The sequence below is a fragment of the Palaemon carinicauda genome, chromosome 14 (assembly GCF_036898095.1).
Source record: "Palaemon carinicauda isolate YSFRI2023 chromosome 14, ASM3689809v2, whole genome shotgun sequence".
Lineage (NCBI taxonomy): Eukaryota > Metazoa > Arthropoda > Malacostraca > Decapoda > Palaemonidae > Palaemon > Palaemon carinicauda.
In genome coordinates, this window is record NC_090738.1 from 52,488,466 (window position 1) to 52,510,965 (window position 22,500).

A 22,500-nucleotide genomic window follows, 5' to 3' on the forward strand; every position below is an offset into this window, starting at 1 on the left:
AAACCCACAGACATGTTCTTCCACTCCTGTCTGTTTATGGTCTTTCTCTGCCAGACTATACCAGAATATTTTCTTAGCTCGTCAGTCCATCATAGTTTCTTCCCTCGCCTCCTTCTTTTGCAATGTCTAGGGACCTAGTCTGTTATTCTTGATGTCCATCTTTTATGTCATTCTCATATGCCTTGCCTATGTCTATTTCTTTCCTGGACGTGCTTTTAGAATATTCTCTACTTTAGTTTACTCTCGTATCTTTGTTATTCTTTTTCTGTCTCTTTATGTTAGTACCATCATTATTCTCTCCATAGCTCTTTGAGTTGTAACGAGCTTATGTTCTAAGATTTTTGTAAGGCTCCAAGTTTTTTTATGCTAGACAATCTGGTTATGTATCTTTCTTTGTAGAGAAAGTTGCATTCTACTTTTCATAATATCTTTTTTTTTTTTACCAAAATGTGGATGTGGATGTGGATGTCATTATATTCAGGTAATAAAGGTTTCTGGCAGACACAAAAACTTATATTTGTGTTCGATCTACCAGAATCTATGTTCGACTATCTTCTTACCACTATGGCTAGGACACAAGATAAAGATAGAAAGGCTTCTTTTGCTTTTGATGGTGATTTCAATGCTCATCATAAAGAATAGTTAAATTCTGTTTCTCCTACTAATCGTCATGGCTCAAGAGCTTTGGAGTTTGCCTCTGAATCAGACTGTGAGGAAATCATAAGTGAAGCTACTAAAGGTGCGTACACACGGTCGAACAGTGTCTGTTGGACAAACACTGTTACCATATCTATATTGAAAGAGAATGACATTATAAGCGTTGAAATGAGGGACGTTGATATGGTAACAAGCAGTGGTACCAGATGAAGTTGACTACCAGGATTTCTAATCCTTTTACCAGATAAAGACCAGAAGAAATGTCCGAAGCTGATGTCTGCTGGCATCTCTGTTGTGTATGTCAGTGTTATAATCTGTGCTCGAGAATCAAGCAATAGTTATTAGCTTCAAGTACAGAGCATCATAACCATAGTACACCATAAAATGAAAGCACAATCCAATAAATTAAATTATGCAGCAAGATAATTCCTGATCTTTTGAGAACAATGGAATGGTACATGGGTGGACTAGTTCAAAGACGGAGTGAAAAGAGAAGCCATTCATCCATTTTAAAGGAAACTCAAATTGATTATGAATAAGACTTCAAAAACTATATAATGACGGGCCCAAAACACTTCATACATTTTATCGTAGAACTTATAATCTTTTATAACTAAGCAGGACACATGTACGAGAGGAAGTATTTTTTCAGAAGCACGCCTGGAGGCATTACGGAATCACATATGCCTGACTTAAAATAACCTATCAGTGAACTGAGGATGTTATTGTTATTGTTATTAACCTATAGCCTATATTATTCCAAGAAATAACTAATGTTTGAGACTGGTCATACTTCAGATTATTTGTTAACTAATCCAAATTGTTTTAGTGATAAAGATAAAATTTTCAAAATTTGTTTCCCCTGTTCTCGGAGAGAGAGAGAGAGAGAGAGAGAGAGAGAGAGAGAGAGAGAGAGAGAGAGAGAGAGAGAGAGAGAGAGAGAAATTACGTATTTTCCTCACGATCAAACACTTCTTTGAGCAAATGAGACTTCGGTGTCCATAATAGAAACAGATTCTGTTATGCTATACTCGTATATCGAAACGCCATAATTTGGTAGTGCAAATGTCTTCTGTACCAACCTCCGACTTTTTTTATTTCTCCAATTTGCTTAGCTCTTCCTTGTAATGACCCATTATGGATTACATATTCTTTTCGACTTGTAAACCAGTTACAGACATAACACTTCTCGTAAGTTCTAACGTTATTTTATTTATTGCTGCTACACGTTTATTTATGTCTTTGTAAACATTTGCTTTGATGTTTTATGAGCATGGGCTCTGCCAGTACTATTTGATTAGCAACTGAGCCTCTCCTCTACCTCAAAGTCAGCTTTCCTACGTAACTGGATTACAACTAGTCATGTTTACAGGGAAGGTAATACCTAATCTTCAAAAGGTTAAAGTTAATCCGATAAACAAAAAGAACTCCGTCCATAGTGCCACTCCGCCTCCGGAGAGTGTCTGAAGCTCAGACTCTATGAACACAGGCACTGTCGAGACACCACTTGGTGCTCGTTATTGACGTCATTAGCGCTTCTTTCACAATGTCAACTGGTAACAATTGTGTTCGACGGACACAGTTCGACCGTGTGTACGCACCTCAACAGGTCTAGTAACTGCCTGGACTTCGTATACACCGACTTCCCTGGTAACAAGTAAAGTTGATTCTCTAGTTGGAATATCTGATCATGCTTTGATTTCATTAGTAGTGAGAACTGAGCAGCATGTCCCTGATGTATCATAATCATGTAAGATTTGAAAGGTTTATATAAAATCTCAAGCACACTGGAACGGCATTTTGAGTGAAATTTTTCTCAATTGTATAATAGTGTTGATCCTATTGTTCCCTTATATGCAATTCTAGTCAACATAATTAACAGGCGTATCCTTTCTTGTGTGCTAAGGTACCGAGTGAAGGACAAACCGTGGTTCAATGATGATTGTAGACATACTTATTTGAGAAGCAGTAGGCCCATCATCTTTTGAGGGGTAATAGATCAGATTTGACTTGGAATAACAATACTCAGTTTAGAGCTTTTTGCAGAGAGTTTATGTTTCAAATGAAAAGGAATAGAATTTAACCATAAAAGAAACCCTTTCTAGTGCGACCCGGGAACATAAGTGGTGAGCTACCCTTAAATCTGCACTCTTTGTTGTAAACCCAATGGTTCCTCCTTTACCTTAACCACATGGCTCTATCACTCATTGTCCAAAGGAAAGGGCAACCCTTTTGGCTGATGTTTGACAGTAAACGGAGTAATGAGAGAATTGATCTTCCTCATTCCTGTTTTTCTTAGGCTAAACTAACTAGTTTAGCTTTTCGATCTCGTGAAATTAAAGCTCTCTTGATGGACCTTTATGCTTATGAGGGTGTAGACCCAAATTGCATTTTTCCTTTTTTTTATCTTTTTTTTTTATAAATATGAGCTTTTAGCACTTGTTGGACCATCGGTAATATTACTCCATTATGTAAATGTGTTTGCGGTAGCTCAAGTCCAACTGATTACCGCCCAATTTCCATAACTCCCATATTATTTAAAGTTTTTGAACGTGTGTTGGCAAAATGTATAAATAGGTTTGCAGAAGGCAGGCGTCTGTTCCCTAGTTTGTATTTTGGCTTCCTTAAAGGCCTTGGAGCATGCAATGCCCTTCTTACAATCTCCAGTTCTGTACAGAATCCTTTAATTGTGGTCAGGAAGTTCGTATGATTGGCCTTAATTTTAGTGCTGCCTTTGACCATGTTAATCATGGAGCCCTTGTTTTCAAACTTAAACTGTTTGGAGTGGGTGGGTATTTTCTTACCATTATTATTAAATTTCTAAGTAATAGATCGCAGAGTTGGTGCTGATTAGCAGGAATGTTATATCTGGAGGGTAGTGTTCTTGGCCTATTTCTTTTCATACTATATACACATGACATGTGGTTTGGCCTAGAAAACAAGCGTGTTGCACATGCAGATGATGTTTCTCTCTTTGCATCAATTCCATCTCCTGACTGTAGATCTGGAGCTGCTGAGTCCCTTAATAGAGATCTAGCTAAATTTAGTGCATGGTGCAATTTATGGGACATGAAGTTGAATCCTAAGAAAACTCAAAGTATGATTGTTAGTAGGTTAAGGGCAGTTGCTCCTCAACATCTGGATCTCAAGATTCATAATGTTTCTTTAACTCTATATAACTCTTTAAATTCTAGGCATGATTCCCGACGACAAATTTACTTTTGAGAAACACGTTATATCTGGGTCTTCTTCATTTGCCCAAAATTGGCTTATTGAGAAAGTCTTTTAAGATTTTCAGTGAAGAATCTATTCTAAAGAAGTGATTTAATTCTTTCATTCTACCTTGCTTCGAGTATTGTTCTCCTATTTGGTCTCCAGCTGCTGATTCTCACCTTAATTTGTTTGACATGAACTTACGGTTTATTGAATTTCTCATTCCTGACCTAGATATCAGTCTCTGGTACCGTCGTTCAATTTGTTCATTATGCATGTTGCATAAGATTTTTCATAATTGAGACCATCCTTTACATTCAGATCTTCACGGACAGTACCACCCTGTCGATAATATTAGGTATGCAGTTAATTCTAATAGCCAGGCCTTCTTCATCACGAGGCTTAGTATTACACAGCATTCTAGAAGTTTTATTCCAGCTATGACCAAGTTGTGGAATTGTCTTCCTAATCAGGTATTTGAATCGGTACAACTTCAAAAATTCAAACTTGCAGGCTGACATAAGTCCTTTATAGTTTATATATAAAGATTTATTTAATATTGTTACGGTTTTTTAAATATTTTATTTTAATTCTTTATTAATTTTCTTATAGTTTATTTATTTCCTTATTTCCTTTCCTTACTGGGCTATTTTCCCTGTTAGAACCTTTGGGCTTATAGCATCCAGCTTTTCCAACTAGGGTTGTAGCTTAGCGAGTAATAATAATAATAATAATAATAATAATAATAATGATAATAATAATAATAATCCCAAGCTTATCCTTTCAATATTGATCGCATCTCCTTGGGAAACATAGGTAAGTATATCCAATAACTTTCTCTAGAGGTTTTTCCATAACCCTTTTTTGTTGCCTCTGCATTTTCATTGAACATTATCTCAGTTTTACTTATATTAATTTTCAGTCCTACATTTCTTCATTCCCTATTAAAATATTCTATCATCTTTTGCAATTCCTCCCAGGATCACTAAATGGTACTGTGTCGTCTGCAAATCTTAAGTTGTTAAAGTATTCCCCATTAATGTTAATTCCTACATTTTCCTAATCTAAATTCTTAAAAACCTCTTCTAGGCATCCTGTGAATAGTTTTATTATGCCCAATATTCTAGTATTCTAATACAATGGATAAAGACAAATTAATTTCGATTTAAAACTGCAGTAAATTTCAACTGCCTTCTCTCTCTCTATTCCCTGGTATACTGTACAGCATGTATGAATCAACGTCAGATATAAATATCAGTATCATTCGTTTTTTATGTTTATTCGTGACCTGTTTGTGAAAATTATTGTTGCTAAATTAAGTGTTTTTGTTTACTTTCCTGAATTTACCTTGATATGACCTTTTTAAGATGATTAAACCATGTTTTGAAACACTTGTCAAGTGACTATAAAATTTCCGAGAGAGTAAGATCAATTCTCAAAATTCTCTGATAAGACTGTTTTATCAGTTAACTTTTATCCTGTTCAGTATGTGAGGCAAAATTATGTTTATTGAAAATGAATATTTTAATGGGATTACAATGTATTTGGTTGCTTCGACTTTTATTCAATATCATTTGTAATAGTGAGATGTGATATGATTAATAAGTTTGCGTGGCCTGAAAACTCCATAATTCTATAATTGTTCAATATGTTTACTGGTACTCAATGTAATATATATTGCAAACAAAGCTGAGGTTTTAATTTATGAGGTAACTTGTTTCTATAAAAAATAGTATAGTAGATGGGATAAAAATAAGAAGGGAAAATCTTCATTGAAATGAAAATCGGGCTTTTATGTGGAGAAATGTCTAATATGAAGAAATTAAAAAGATATATTGATATAAAGCTTGGAATTTAGAAAAAAACCTTCAAACTTTGATAAAACTGAAACAATAATCAACATCTTCCGTACAATAGTTGATACAAGAAGAATGAAGTAAAAGAGATGCAGAAGATTAAAATCATCCTTCTCTCTCTCTCTCTCTCTCTCTCTCTCTCTCTCTCTCTCTCTCTCTCTCTCTCTCTCTCTCTCTCTCTCACACACACACACACACACACAAGTGGTAAAAATTCCTTTTTATATGAGTTTTAATTAAGAGATTGTGTTTCTGATAAGAATCAAGTTGGAAGGCGTGGAGAGACTACTACAATTCCACGAGTCCAGAATTGCTATTGGTTGATAGTTGAACGGAAGGATGCAGGAACTCCAGTAATTAAAGATATAACTCAGAGGTAGACAACTGATGAGGTTTCTCGAGATTGTATAATTCTGTACTAAAAGTAATTGTAAAGATTACTGCTGAAATGTTTTATGTATTATTGGGGTGTTGTTATTGCATAGTGCATATCCATCTTATAAATTCAATTATAGGAAGGAAATGGTTTCGAATAAATGAAAAAATAGCTCTAGAATCATTCAAAATTGCGGACCCCCAGCTGTTTTGGTTATGTTTTCCGACCGCCCTTATTGAACATGCTGCATCCGCGCTTGCATCCCCTTGGTCACGAAGCCAATCGGATATTTCAAGGAAAGTGTCCTCGGGGATTGCCGCGAGGACATAGTCTGCTTTGCTGCTTGACCGAGTCACGCCCTTGATGCGAAACTGAACTTCGGCGCGCTTGAACCAGGCCAACGCTTCTCTGCTGGCAAAGGGCGGTAATTTCAACGATGCAGCTGGCGTAAAAAAGTCAGAGTCGGTGGGCGGCATCGTAAAGTCGGTTCTGAGCTGGTCCTCCAGAGGTCACAAATTATTGAGAGGTAACTGTTAGATACTAACAGAGAGGCGAAGTGAATGTAAGTGACTTTATTCGACAAGACAACGAGCTTATATACAAACAGTTGAGGGTAACAAAGGCACCAAAATTAAAACAATAGGAAACATGGGATGGCAAGCTTAAACAGGTTTTTCTATTATCAGTGCATGAGAGAGTGAGAGATAAAAAAACAACAGCATTATAGTGTATGAGCATGTATGAAACATATGAGGTACATATGGAAGCAAGTAAAGAAGAAATAAACAGTTATTTATCATTATTGTTATTATTATTATTATTATTATTATCATTATTATTATTATTATTATTATCATTATTATTATTACTATTATTACTTGCCAAATCACAACCATATTTTGAAAAGCAGGATGCTATAAGCCCAAGGGTTCCAAAAGAGAAAATAGCTCAATGAGGAAAGGAAATAAGGAACATACAAGAGAAGTAATTGACAATTAAAATTAAATATTTTAAGAACAGTAACAACATTGAAATAAATCTTTCATATATAAACTATAAAATCTTAAAAAAAAAGAGAAAGAGAAATAAAATAAAATAGTGGGCCCAAGTGTACCCTCAAGCAAAAGAACTCTATCCCAAGGCATTGAACGACAACGGTACAGAGGCCATGGCACTATCCAAGGCTAGAGAACAATGGTTTGATTTTGGAGTGTCGTTCTCCTAGAAGAGCTGCTTACCATAGCTAAAGAGTCTTTTCTACTATTACCAAGAGGAAAGTACCCACTGAACAATTACAGAATAAGACAGAGGAGAATTTGTAAAGAATAGGTCAGACTATTCGGTGTATGTGTAGGCAAAAGGAAAAGGAGCCGTAACCTTAGAGAAGGATCCAATGTATCACTGCTTGGCCAGTCAAGGGACCCAATTACTCTCTACCGTAGTATCTTGACATGTGGCTGGTGCCCTGGCCAATCTAGTACCGACAAAATTTGTATTGGAATAAGTACAAGCGATTGGTAGAAATGTACACTTACTGTTGAAATAAATAATCACTTCCACGTTGGTAAAAATGATAATAAATCCCAGCACTCAAGCACACAGAACTGCCTCTGGCTGCAGTCAAAAGAAAAAAAAAAAAATTTGCTCAAGACATTCACCACTCCCCTAAGCTAGCTAAAAATAAACACAAACAACCTCAATCATACCAAGTCTTTCTCCCAACAAAAAATCATTACGCTAACTACCTCTCGCTCGCTAACACATACTCTCTCTCTCTCTCTCTCTCTCTCTCTCTCTCTCTCTCTCTCTGCAGCATGGGGCTGGCCTCATGCACCGCCAGAGTTATCAACTTGATAAAAGTTCAGGGGACAACCTTTGTTTCAGGCAACTCTCTTCTCTCTCTCAGCTACTTCGCCCACCCATCATTCTCGAAAATAAAAAAAAAGATAAAATCTAACACGGGTTTTCGACAACCTTCCAGAACACTTGGTAAATATAAGAATTTGTATTTACTCACAAACATGATGCAATACCTCAAAAAAATATAAAAAACATTTGTATAAGCCATTGTTCATATCTCGTATGGATCATATAACACTCTTAAACAGACTGTGTAAGACTTCGTAACAAAATACATGAAATAAAAAGTTAATTCATAAAAAATAAAGTAAATTTACATATAATGACTTAAATGAAAAATACAATAATTAACGACGAAAGTCTTACGTAATTTACATAACAAACTTATATCTACATGAGAGGAACTCATTTTAAGAGCTTGATATTCACCTCTTCAATGCACATATGAAAACATAAATAAAAAACCTGATTAACTTATTTACTCTTCACTAGACCAGCTTTGTAAGAATATATATATATATATATATATATATATATATATATATATATATATATATATTTATATATATATATATATATATATATATATATATATATATATATTTATATATATATATATATATAATTATAAGAAGATGGTCTCATGTTTGGGAACCAAACATATATATAATATGATATATATTACAGCTTGCAAGTTAAACAACCTCTTGAATTCCAAACTCACTTGTTTGCTTTTACATTAAATCTCTTACACTAGAAAAAATATTAATAACCAAACTCTGAGACAATTACACAACTCCCAGACAGCAATATATAAAACGCTGAATATCCAAAGGTCTCTTAAGTACACTCGAAACAAAACTGGGTAATTATTCTTACGAGTATTCAAATAACCCTAACTTCAGTTCATAACAGGATACTAGCGAATATGATTTAAACACAGGTGATTGAAATAATACACTCTTTACAAAAATAAATATATCCTATATAAATTACAGCGCTTTCAAAAGAATTTACATAAAACAAATAAATCACTCGAAGTATTAAGACTGAGCAAAACTTAGATTAAGACAAAAATGTTACGATCTGAAAATTATATGATCACTTGACTTGAAAATTAAATCTGAATACAACCTTAGACTAAGACAAAAGGAATAATACAATGAAAATTATATAATTACTGGTTTCACTTGAAATTGAAACTGAATACAAATATTTAGGTTTGATACTTAACCCTTTTACCCCCAGGCTCTTTGGAAATTTCCAACCCTTAACCCCCAGGGGGTTATTTTTTTCCCAGCACATTTTGCATTATATTTTTTTAAATTGCTCTAACAGCCTTAATTTTTGTCATAGAGAGGTCAGGTTGGTATCATTCTCTTGGAAAATGCCTGAATTTTCTCACAAAATTACCAAAAATTTTTATAGCATTTTTTTGCAAGGACGTACCGGTACGTCCATGGGGGTAAAGGGATGGGTTTTGTGAAACGTACCAGTACGTCCTTTGGGGGTTAAAGGGTTAATGAAAATAGACAACCAGATCACGATAACAGATCTTTTCTTGTTATTACAGGGCCAATTACAAACATTTTACATAATGCCAACACTCATCACAACACCATGAATTTAAAATCATCTGACAAATTTACAGAAACGTTTTAACTCACTACACACGATATATGCAAGGGCACAAAATCACTTTGGAGAGGACACACTATAGGTACTGAACACTTTTAAAACAATACTCTGTGCTGAGAGAGAGGGAAGATGGCGATGGCTAATGCCCATTTTTAATGACAGGACTTTGACATTCATACCACTTAACAAGGTGACTTAGGACATCTCCAAACTGCATACGATTTTTGCCTCTGCCCTTTGGTTTTGCGACGCTGGGATGAGTTATCCTGAAAATTAATGCTTTTCAAATTTATTCATCCCTAGATAATTATTACTAAGATCTGGGATTACTACCCTATATAGACCTGATATAGACTCCAATAATATGAAGAGTTTGTTTTCTAGTAAAAGTAAGTTTTTTGCCAGATATGAATTTTATTCATTATGGTAAAAAAATAAAACCTAAAAATCAGGGGAAAAAATTAAGAACGGAAATATGAAACAAAAATAGGAAAAAAGGGCTTCATTTTATTGTTTTTGTTGTATTTCTAAGTTATATATAAAAATTTCAATGCTATATCTTTAAAGCTAAGGGAGACTATTGAATTTGAAGGTCAATAAGTATAGTTTTGAGATACGGGTGTTCAAAGTTTTCTTTGTATATTTACAAAGATAATATTAATAAATCATGATTATTATGAGTTTTATGTTCTCTTTTGGCTAATAATAAAATAAATAAAAGGTATTCATCGTAATTTAATCATAAATGAAGATCCTTTTACTCAATATCTTGCTTCTTTTGGCTCCTGTGAGGGAAGGCGGCCACTCCTCCATTCACAACACTCTCTCTATCTCTCTCTCTCTCTCTCTCTCTCTCTCTCTCTCTCTGTGTGTGTGTGTGTGTGTGTGTGTACTACCGATATTACCCTCTTCTGAACTGTTAATAGAGCGAATTTTCTTCTTCCTTATGTTAGCAAGATGTTGAAATTGTCTTTTCCTTTCGGAAATGATAAAATTCTTGCCGAAAACTAGAAAAACAAACGTAAAAATTAGTGAATGTCAGAGGGAGTTCAAAGTTTTTCTTTGCATTTTTACAAAGAAAAGTTTAATAACTCCTGATTATTATGAATTTTATGTTCCTTTTTGGATATTGATAAATAAAAGAAAAAATATTTCTCATTATTAACTCAAAAAACGAAGATCCTTTTGCTCAATATCTTGCTTCTTCTGCTCGTTTCAGGCAATGCTGTTTGCTTCTCAATCTACACACAACTCTCTCTCTCTCTGCACTACCGAAATTACCCTCTTCTGAACTCTTAATAGAGCGAAGTTTCTTCTTCCTTATGTTAGCAAGATGTTGAAATTGTCTTTTCCTCTTTGAAATGATAAAATTCTTGGCGAAAACGAGTAAAACGATGATTGAATGTCAGGATTTTGTGTTTTTCTTCCTATACCCCCATATATTGGCATTCCGGCCGACCTCCTTAATGCTGGGATTCTCTATCTATCTATGCAACCCTGGGGTCGCCTTATATAGGAAACTTAGCTACTTCCAGAAACTTCCAGGAGAGCGAGTTCTGGAAGCGTGGGGCCTGGACTAAGGCGTCAGAGTTACCAAGTATTGTTCTCTCGAACACATATCCATGCAACACAAGACAAACTCTCTCAGTCAGCTAGCTTCGCCAACCCTTTGTCACCAAAAAAAAAAATAAAGGACACCCAGCACTTGGGCTGTCCACTAACTTCCAAAGCATTGGCACCTAAAACAATTGTGTATTTCGTCACAATCATGACGCAATACCTCATACAAATATAGAAAAAACATTACATAAGCCCTTGTTCATATCTTGTATGGTCACATAACACTCTCAAACAGATTAAGTAAGACTTCGTAACAAAATTACGTGAAATAAAAAGTTGATTCTTAGAAAAAAACGTAAATTTACATATACTGACTTGAATAAAGAATTCAATGATATTAACGACGAAAGCCTTACGTAATTTACATAATAAACTTAAATCTACACGAGAGGAACTCATCTTAAGAATGACTAACCTCTCTTCAATGCACATATGAACACATAAATAAAATCATGAATAAACTGCTGTATATATTCTACACTAGACCAGCTATGTAAGATAGCTCCCCCATAAAAGATTATTTATTCCAGGTTGAGTCCATCAATTCAGCCCGAGATAAATAATCTACAACCACGTTATCTTTACCTGATACAGTGAACCCTCGTTTATCGCGGTAGATAGGTTCCAGACGCGGGCGCGATAGGTGAAAATCCGCGAAGTAGTGACATCATATTTACCTATTTATTTAACATGTATATTCGGACTTTTAAAACCTTCCCTTGTACGTAGTACTGTTAACAAACCACCCTTTAATGTACAGAACACTTAATGCATGTACTACAGCACCCTAAACTAAAACAGGCACAAATATTAAAGGCGATTTTATATCATGCGTTTCCTAAACACCTAAAAAGCACGATAAAAAATGGCAACCAATGTTCTGTTTACGTTCATCTCTGATCATAATGAAGAAACAAACTCATTTAGTGTACACATATATGTATAGGTTAGTTTTTGCATCGATTATATTGATTATACAGTAATGTATGTTGATTTTTTTATTACCAATGTTTTAGTTTACGTATTTTTCTTAGGACTTCCAAATGAAATGTTTTTCTTTATGACGCCGCCTGAAACGACGGCGTCATAAAGTACTGTACGCTCAGTAAACAACCACGCTCAGAACAAACAAGGCATTTAACGCGCATGATGATAGTGATAAATAATGATACAGTACATACAGTATTTACAGTAAAAGCATTTACAAAATATGTTACCTTACAAATATAATTTACCGCATCTATATAAAATCATACAGTACTGTACAGCACATACAGTATTGTACGTAGCAAAGCAGGAAAACAATTTACGAGAGAGAGAGAGAGAGAGAGAGAGAGAGAGAGAGAGAGAGAGAGAGAGAGAGAGAGAGAGAGAGAGAGAGATTGTTTTACGTACGTAAATGTAAATTTTAAACAAAAAAAATATGATAGGTTACAACATGTAGACTTTTAAAACCTTCCCTTTAACTTAATGCATACAGTACGTACAGTACTAAACTATAAAACAGGCACAAATACAGTTTTAGAATGTACAGTAAGAATATTAAAGTAAAAAATAAAGATTGTTACTGTACTCACCACGAAAGAAGTTGAAGAAAAACTTGAATGATGATGGCGATGAATTTGCTGCACAGTAGAAATGATGATGATGAAGCTGATGATGTGTTCTACTGTGCAGCCAGGTAGTATTTTACGTCTCTTCAGACGGAGGTGTCTTTTCCTGGGACACCTCTTCAACTTCTTCCTGGGAAACTTCTTCAATTTCTTCCGAAGGCGTACTAGCAGGAAGAACTGGCTCTTTTTTGCGAGGCTGGAAGAACATTGTGATCGGAAGTTGTTGCCGCTGCTTCTTTTTTCGATCCAAGAGCATTTTGTAGGGAGTCATGTCTTCATCGATCTTGTTGCAGAATTGTATCGAGCGAACCATATCCTCGTCCCACTCTTGCAACATTTCTTTCAATTCCTTCGCATGGTTGCAGGCCTTGGCAAGCCGTTCTAATGTTAAGCCCGTTTCTTCGACATTTTCTTGGGTCTCTTCATGGGTTTCACTCTCTTCTTCGCTTGCCGATTTCGTCAGGTCTTCGAGGTCTGCGTCAGTTAGGGGCTGGGAATGGCAGTCCAACAACTCGTCGACGTCTTCAGTCGTCATGTCGCCAAACCCGTCACCTCCAATTATGGCAGCCAACTGCACAGATTTGCGTATTGCAGAGTGTTGGATTTCCGACGGAGTAAATCCCTTGTCGTCGTAAACAATATCGGGCCACAACTTCTTCCAGCTCGCATTCACGGTTGCAGGTTTCATCTCTTGAAGTGCCTTCTGAATATTCTGCAGGCACGTGGCTATGGTGTACTGCCGCCAGTACGCCTTCAAGTTAAAATCTTCATCCTCATCATCTTGGGCAGCATCCACACACGCAACGAGGTCCGCCAAGGTGTTCTTCGTGTAGAGGGCCTTGAACGCCCTGATAACCCCCTGGTCCATTGGTTGAATTAATGACGTGGTGTTGGGTGGCAGGAACTCAACCTGAATGCCCTCATGCGACAGGTCAGTTGCGTGTCCACCAGCGTTATCCATAAGGAGAAGGATCTTGAATGGCAAGCCCTTCTCTAAGAGATATTTGCTGACTTGCGGGATAAAACACTGATGGAACCAGTTGGAGGTCAGCATCTTCGTAATCCATGCTTTTTGATTATGCATCCTGTACACGGGAAGGAGATTCTTATTTTTATTTTTCAAAGCGCGAGGATTTTTCGACTTATAAATAAGCCCCGGCTTTAGCAAAAATCCAGCAGCATTGCCACACATCACGAGGGTAACGCGATCCTTAAATGCTTTAAAGCCAGAGGCTTTGGCTTCCTCTTTGAACAGGAAAGTTCGCGACGGCATTCTCTTCCAAAACAAGCCAGTCTCATCCATATTAAAGACTTGTTCCGGCTTGTATCCACCTTCGGCGATAATATTCTTGAACGTCTGGTTCACGTAAGTTTCAGCAGCGGCAGTGTCAGCGGAAGCAGACTCCCCATGCAGGGAAACGCTTTTCAGGGCGAAGCGTTTCTGAAACTTCGCGAACCATCCTTTGCTGGCGGAAAAACGTTTCTGAGGCTGGGAATCAGTGGATGTCCCTGGTTGAGGATCATCTGCATCATCATCATCTTCAGCATGGTTGCCGTCGTCGTCTTTAGGTTCCTTTGCAGCAAAATTCTCATATAAGCTCAAAGCCTTTGTTTGGATGGTGTTCGTATCCAAGGCTATGTTCTTCTTCCGGCAGTCGGCAATCCACACAGCTAAAGCACCTTCCATGCGTACGATCGTTTTATTACGCGTTGTAACGACTCGCTTCGCTGATCTGCTAAAGGTGATTGCAGCCGTCTTTCTAATGTTCGCCTCGTCCTTCTTGATATAGCGAACAGTAGATTCGTTGATGCCAAAATGGCGGCCAGCGGCCGCGTAACTTCTACCATCTTTTAACATGTCGAGAAGCGTAACCTTCTCAGCTATCGTCATCATCCTTCGGTGGCGTTTAGGCTCACTACCAGCCTTAAGAGAAGCAGAACGCTTGGGAGCCATTACAGTAGGATTTACAGTAACAAAAAGTTCAACTTAAAAAAGTCGCACACAGCACAGATTCACAAACTTAAGAACGTCTACTCAGCGATACGCGGTAACAGAGAGTGGACGATCCAGCCCCTCGAGAACCTAGATGCTGCGGGTAGGAGATGATGGCAAAACACCAATCACAGGCTAGATAACAAAACTTGAGTTCTGATTCGTCATCTATCAGCGCTTGAACCAATCACAACCCGTCTTACAGTACTATGATGCGTAGGTTACCAACTCATAGAAGATGCCCCGCGCATACCGAACATACGTAGATTAAGTAAATACCGTAATAATAATAAATAATGATAATAATACAGTACAGTACTGTAATAATAATAATAATGATAATAATAATAACAATAATAATTTTATTAACAACAACAACAATAATAATAATAATAACAATAATAATAATACAGCTTTACGTACGCTATTTTACGCTTTTGTTGTAGGATGTGTGTGTGTCTCTCTCTCTCTCTATCTCTCTCTCTAGTACGCTTATTCGAAATGTGATTTTTGCAACAAAGAATATTATTGGATGCAGTACTACGTACGTATACATACAAAAGATTCATGGAAAAGAAGCACATCCATTACATTTGTAGTAAATACGTATTGTATGACTGCATCTGATTTGCGTTTCATGTTCGATTTAATTTTACTACGTACTGAATACAGTACATTATCGTATGATCACATTCTCTTTTCGTGTTTTATTTCTTTCTGTGCTGAATTATATATCATATGTAATGCAATGAACAATCAGTAAGAGCAGATATTACTAATTACAGTATTAATTGAATTACAGGTAACAAAATATCGTATTTGGTTGTCTTCAGATTTCGCGGTATTTTCGAATTTTCCGGAAAATCCGCGATATGTATATATATATGGGTTATGGAAAAACCCCGCGAAGTGGTGAATCCGCGATTGTCGAACCGCGAAGTAGCGAGGGTTCACTGTATATGCTTTACATTATACAATATGGTTGCAAACATAATGACCACCTAGTTAACCTTTGACTATTATTTTTCATCTTATTAACATAAATTAAAGGAATATGATCCGATTACACTGTACTGTAATCCCTTTATTTTGTGGGCGATTTACATAGATTAAAAACTTGTTTATCGCTATGATCAGTGCCAACAGTTCTGTTTCAACTGTCGAGTCGACTCGTTAGTGCTTCTTTAGCTTCGACGTCATAAAACAAATAGTGTGAAGAATTCCTTCCTCACCCTATTACAATAAAACAGCTCCAATCCCGTTATCCCAAGCATCCACTTGGATAAGGAATTTCTTGTTGAAATCAGGTGCTTGAGGTATCGGTTTCGAATTTAATATGGCCTTCCTTAGATTTTTCCCTTTTCCTGATATCGCGATAACGTAGGTCCGGTCACTGCTCTCCTCCAAAATCCGGAATGGTTCTGGGAACTAGTTGGCGATAAGGAATCTTCTTACCGATGCATAGACCAACAACTGCCATCCTACCGTAAACTGTACTCTTCATACCAAACATATCCTTCATTCATCCTTACTTCATTTTCCCATCTTCCAGGGAATATTTCCTCAACTCGCCAAACCTTTTCCTCAAATCCTTGATATTCCCTCCGTCTGTTTCCTCTCGATACTTCCCTTTTTCTGCCAACATTTTAATCGGTCCTTGTACTTCCCCTACAAATACCATTTCATTCGGGTGACATCCCACGCTTTCTTGATAAGCATTACATACCTCGAATAACATCAACGGTAGTCCAATGTCCCTATTTATTCCCTATTTCGTTGCAGAATTTCGTTAACATACTTTTCAACGTTTGATGAAACCTCTTTAATGCACCTTGGTTCCCCGGATGATGAGCAATTGATAGTTGTTGTTTCCCATCCAACAGTTTCATTACGTCTTGAAATAATTTTGACATGAAATTTGTTCTTCGGTCACTTTAAACGATCACCGGAATACCAAACTTAGTAAAAAAGTCAAGTAACTTCTCATCAATTATTTTGGCATTGATGTTCTTGACGGGTATGACTTCTGGGTATCTCGTCACTGGATATATCAAGGTTAAAATATATTCATGACCTTTTTTCGTCCTTGGTAAAGGTCCCACAATGTCAATCATTGCCTTGATGAAGGGTTCTCCTCGCACCTCTGTCGGGTGTAAGGGAGCTTTCTTAATGTACTCATTCGGCTTTCCAGCCATTTGACATATGTGACATGCTCGGTAAAACTGGCTCACGTCCTTATGCATGCCAGGCCAGAAAAAGTGTTTCATAATATTTTCTGTCATCTTACTTATCCCCATATGTGCGCTACAGCAATCACCTGTCTTCTCAAGGGTACGGGAATTAATATCTGATGATATATCCCCCATTCAGCATTTCCAGTGATATCAACAGGTCTATGCTTCCTCATAAGCAACTCATCCTTAAGATATTAACAGGGTGGAGACTGCTTTGCCTCCGTCTCGTCCACCACATGGTACAATAACTCTCTTTGCGTTGCATCCTTCTGTTGCAATCCTATCACCCTTTACCTACTCACTTGTCCTACTTCTAATGCTGAGTTTTCTATTTCTTCCAGTTCCATTTCTTCTTTGACACCTTGTCCACTCGTTGGTCGTTCCTCTTTGCTATGGCTTACTTGCGAGTTCTCCTCTTGTGTACCATCAAGGGAATCCTCTTCTTCGGAAAACAAATCCTCCAAGTTCATCGCTCCTTCAATTTCTTTTCCTTCTTCCGCAGCCACTTTCTTCATCATACTCCTAGTCGTAACACAACTAGGAAACATATATTGGTAGTCCTTTCTCAAGTTCAGTCATAGGACTATACTTCAGAGATTTCCCCTTTACAATGGGACAGGCACGAACGGCGCTCCACCAACCTCATTACCCAGCTAGACATCTACTTCTTCGACAGCCAATGAATCCTTTACCGCAAAGTCAAAATTACCTGTCACCAATTCGCATGACAGTTTCAAACAGAAGATAGGGGTAACCTCCTCAACTCTTATTCTCTTCAAAATAACCGAGTCTCCTGTGAGAGACTGATCCACCAACGAGTGTACTCCTCTTACCACCACAGTATCGTTCTAACCTGTGTCGTACAATATCCTGACCAGGGTTCGTTAATTCCCGTCTATTGCTGCTAGCATACCTTCATAAATATATGGTTTAAAGGCATCCACACTGTTTGGGTTCATCCTGTTCGTTGTGTAAACGTTGGCTGGTTTATTTTCCTCTCTGTCCTTTCCCGATTGCTTCTTCGTCTTAGCATTCTGTGATGTCAAATTATCCTTAATCACTTGGACAACTGCTTTCGGTTGGTTTAACCAACATTCCTTACTGATATGGCTTCTCTTGCCACACTTGAAACAGACAATATCTACCTTCAGCACGTCTTTCACGATACTTGTAGGAGGATGATTCGACGATTGTTGCCGTGCTAGTATTGCATTCTGCTTAGGAACAGTACCCATGCTACTTCCGCTGTAACTGTTGCACTTGTTCGCGTAGTTATTACTGAACTGGTTTCCATGGTTCGGCGAATACTTGACACTTGGTAGGAACGAAGATTGAAACTTCATGCCCAAGGAGGGTTTACGACTGATAATATTATAATCTTCACTCAGCAAAGCGGCTTTATCAAGTTTCTGCACCTCTCTCTCTCTCAAGTGCGTTCGAATATGTTCAGGAATTCCTTGTAGATACTGCTCTAGTATTATCACTTCTTCAGAATCAGCCATCTCCCTTACGTAGGCACCCTCTGTTCATCCCTTGAAACATCGTCGTACTTTATAAGAGTAATCCAGGAAAGTCATTTTCTAGTCGTTTCTCAAACTTCACTTCTTGATACACCTTCTTCTGGTCCTGAGATAAGGATAAGTGAGCACTGCGTCCTTTCCCTAAGAGCACACTCTGTAATAATGCAGACCATTTATCTTCTTGCCATTTCATTGTCGATACGACCGTTTCAAAATGATCGAAAAACTCATCTGGGGCCTCTTCTGTGAACCTTGGAATCAACCTCAGGACATCCGACACATTAAACACATAATCGTGCTTAGCAGGAGTCGCCTCTGTCTGCATTGCCGACTGTGCACGAGCATGCAACTGTTCCAACTCCCTCACGTTTCGTTTTTCTTCTCTGTCTTCTTCTTGCCTTGCTTCCATTTCTTTGGTAAGTCGTCTTTCTTTTCTCTCCTCTTCTTTCTGCCTTGCTTCCATTACCTGTGTGTGTCTTGCAATCTCTCTGGCTTCTTGTCATTCATCTTCTTCTCTTCTTGCTTCCATTTCCTCCCATCTTGTCTCTTTCTTCTCGTTGTGCCATCATCTTCCACTTAAGCAAATTCTCCTCCGCTGCAATTGGTCAAATCTCAAACTCAACATCCCTTCCTGTTTTCATGCCTTCAGTTGGTGGGTCAACTGGTCCTTGCTTCGCTAAAAATTCTTCCTCACCTTCTTCTAACAGTTGCCGAGCTGCCGCAATATTTCCTTTCGACAACTTCCCGAAGTTTATCAACGCTTCTAAGACTAGACACTTGATTTGGGCTTTAATCATCCCACTCGTTGCATGGCCACCACATGCCATTAAGATACAGAGCCACTGAGCTTTAGCTACATTAGCTTCTGACAATTCCTGAACATTTGGGTTATTCAAAAACTCTTCGATATCAAACTGAGCCATCTTCTTCTTTAACAAATAATTCATGCCTCTCCAAAAAATAGTTTATCCTCATAATACACAAAATCCTATCAACACTATATTGTTCAAAACTTTAATCGAAACACAGCCCTGTTATCAGCAATTTTCAAAAAGACTCTATCGATGCCAAGCGTCTGGGCACCAAAAATATATTATAAGATGTCTCCCGGGTCTGGGTTCCAAAAATATATTAAAAGAAGATGGTCTCGTGTCTGGGAACCAAACATATAATATGATATATATTATGGCTTCAAGTTTAACAACCTCTTGAATTCCAAACTCACTTGTTTGCTATTACATTAAATTTGTTACACTTGAAAAATTATTAATAACCAAACTCTGAGACAATTAAACAACTCCCAGACAGCAATATATAAAACACTGAATATCCAAAGGTCTCTTAAGTACACTCGAAACAAAACTGGGTAATTATTCTTATGAATATTCAAACAACTCTAAATTTGGTTCATAACAGGATACGAGTGAATATGAATTAAACATGGGTGACTGAAATAAGGCACTCTTTACAAAAATAAATATATTCTGTATAAATTACAACACTTTCAAAAGAATTTACATAAAACAAATAAATCACTTGAAATATTAAGACTGAGCAAAACTTAGATTGAGACAAAAATGTTACGATCTGAAAATTATATGATCACTTGACTTGAAAATTAAATCTGAATACAACCTTAGACTAAGACAAAAGGAATAATACAATGAAAGTTATATAATTACTGGTTTCACTTGAAATTAAAACTGAATACAAATATTCAAGTTTGATACTTAAAGAAAATAGATAACCATATTACGATACAAAATCTTTTCTCATTATTACAGGGTCATTTATATAAACTACATAATGCCAAAACTCACCACAACACCATGAATTAAAGATCACCTGCCAATTTTACAGCAATGTTTTAACTCAATACACAAGATACATGCAGGGGCACAAAATCACTTTGGAGAGGACACACTATTAGTACTGAACACTTTTAAAACAATACTCTGAGCTGAGAGAGAGGGGAGATGGCAATGACCTAAGGCTGGGAATCTCTATCTATCTATGCAACCCTGGGGTTGCCTTATATAGGAAACTTAACTACTTCCAGAAACTTCCAAGAGAGCAAGTTCTGGAAGCGTGGGGGCTGGGCTAAGGTGTCAGAGTTACCAAGTATTGTTCTCTCAAACACATATCCACGCAACACAAGACAAACTCTATCAGTCAGCTAGCCCCGCCCACCCTTTGTCCCTGATATAAAAAAAAGAGGAAATCCCGCACTGGAGCAATCCAGAAACTTCCAAAGCACATGGCACCCAAAACAATTGTGTATTTCCTCACTAACATGACGCAATACTTCATAGAAATAAAAAAAAACATATAAGCCCTTGCTCATATCTTGTATAGTCACATAACACTCTCAAACCGGTTAAGTAAGACTTCATAACAAAAATACATGAAATAAAAAGTTAATTCTTAAAAATAACGTAAATTTACATATACTGACTTGAATAAAGAATACAATGAAATTAATGACAAAAGTCTTACGTAATTTACATAATAAACCTAAATCTACACGAGAAGAACTCATCTTAAGAGCTGGCTAACCTCTCTTCAATGCACATATGAAAACATATATAGAATCATGAACAACCTACTGTATTTACTCTACACTAGACCAATGCTGTAAGTATATATATATATATATATATATATATATATATATATATATATATATATATATATATATATATATATATATATATATATATATATATATATAAACATACAGTATAGATTTAATTCACTGTCTACGAAGTAAATCATTAAAATAATCCAGCTCATTCCCACTATGTTGCACTTATCATTGTTTATTGCGTATGATAACCGATTCAGAATTTTTCAAAAAAAATTTTATTCATGATATCATCACTGACACACATGACTTTCATGCTTTCAGTCACAAATAGTTGATTACAAATTAACTCTGGCTCGAGAATAAATAAACAAGGGGAAATTCGTTTTATGAAAACGGCTATACATAAGAGTCAATACAAAAAGAAATAAACTCAAACCACTTGTCCATTGAAGGGAATAAAAGTTAATTTCAACTCTAATGTGCATACTTACGACAGTATCAAGTTTTTAATTAAAATGGTTTTGACACTAATGTTCATGGCTATCATAAAATCACAAATAGTATATATATAAATTTTGAGCAAGAGGACCGTCGTAGGAAAACGTGTAAAAATCAAATTCATTTACTAAAGATTGAAACCTGAAAAATTAAGATAACTGACAAAATAGATATTTTTTTTTTCTTAAAGATGGGGGTTTGCGACACCAATCCCAAACCACCTGACAACATAACCCCCTCCCTTCGATTCGCTAGTGCTCAACAGCATTGGCGACATGGAAATGGGGCATTTTTGCACGGACCTAAGGCAACACTGAACGCACCTTCGGCGTAACCGGACACAATGAACGCGGCTTCTACTCATAGAGAAGCATTACAACAATTATTTTAGCTTTGCTAGCAATACTAAAGACAATTAGTCTTTCATGCAAGTAAAGAAGTAAACTTATTCATGCCATTAACAAATGAGGATTACATGGAATAATATAAGAAGCGAACAAAGAACAAGGGCAAATGGGTGCTTCAATAATCTCTGCGAAAATGTGACTATCGATGTCCATGTCTTCTCCTTTAATCGCTGACCTTCAATACTTTCTGTGTTCGAAAGGAAAAGACGTCGATAGTAAAAAAAAAAAAAAAAAAAAAAAAAAAAAAAAAAAAAAAAAGACAACGCTAAACAGCATATATGTCTGGCTTTGACCTCTCGTCATGTCGCTAAGATCATGCAGACAACTTATCACGTCTGAAAAACATATCATCTTACCTAAACCAGACACTTTAAAAAGTCAATTGTAAGTTCTTCATGAAATGGGAACATTGCAAATCTTTATCCATA

At 36.6% G+C, this 22,500-nt stretch overlaps 1 protein-coding gene across 1 annotated transcript in view; it reads right to left on the reverse strand.

The window, feature by feature from the left end:
* Positions 1 to 22,500, reverse strand: part of LOC137653192 (solute carrier organic anion transporter family member 74D-like) — a 167,141-nt gene that overhangs the window by 144,129 nt on the left and 512 nt on the right. The window lies entirely within an intron of this gene.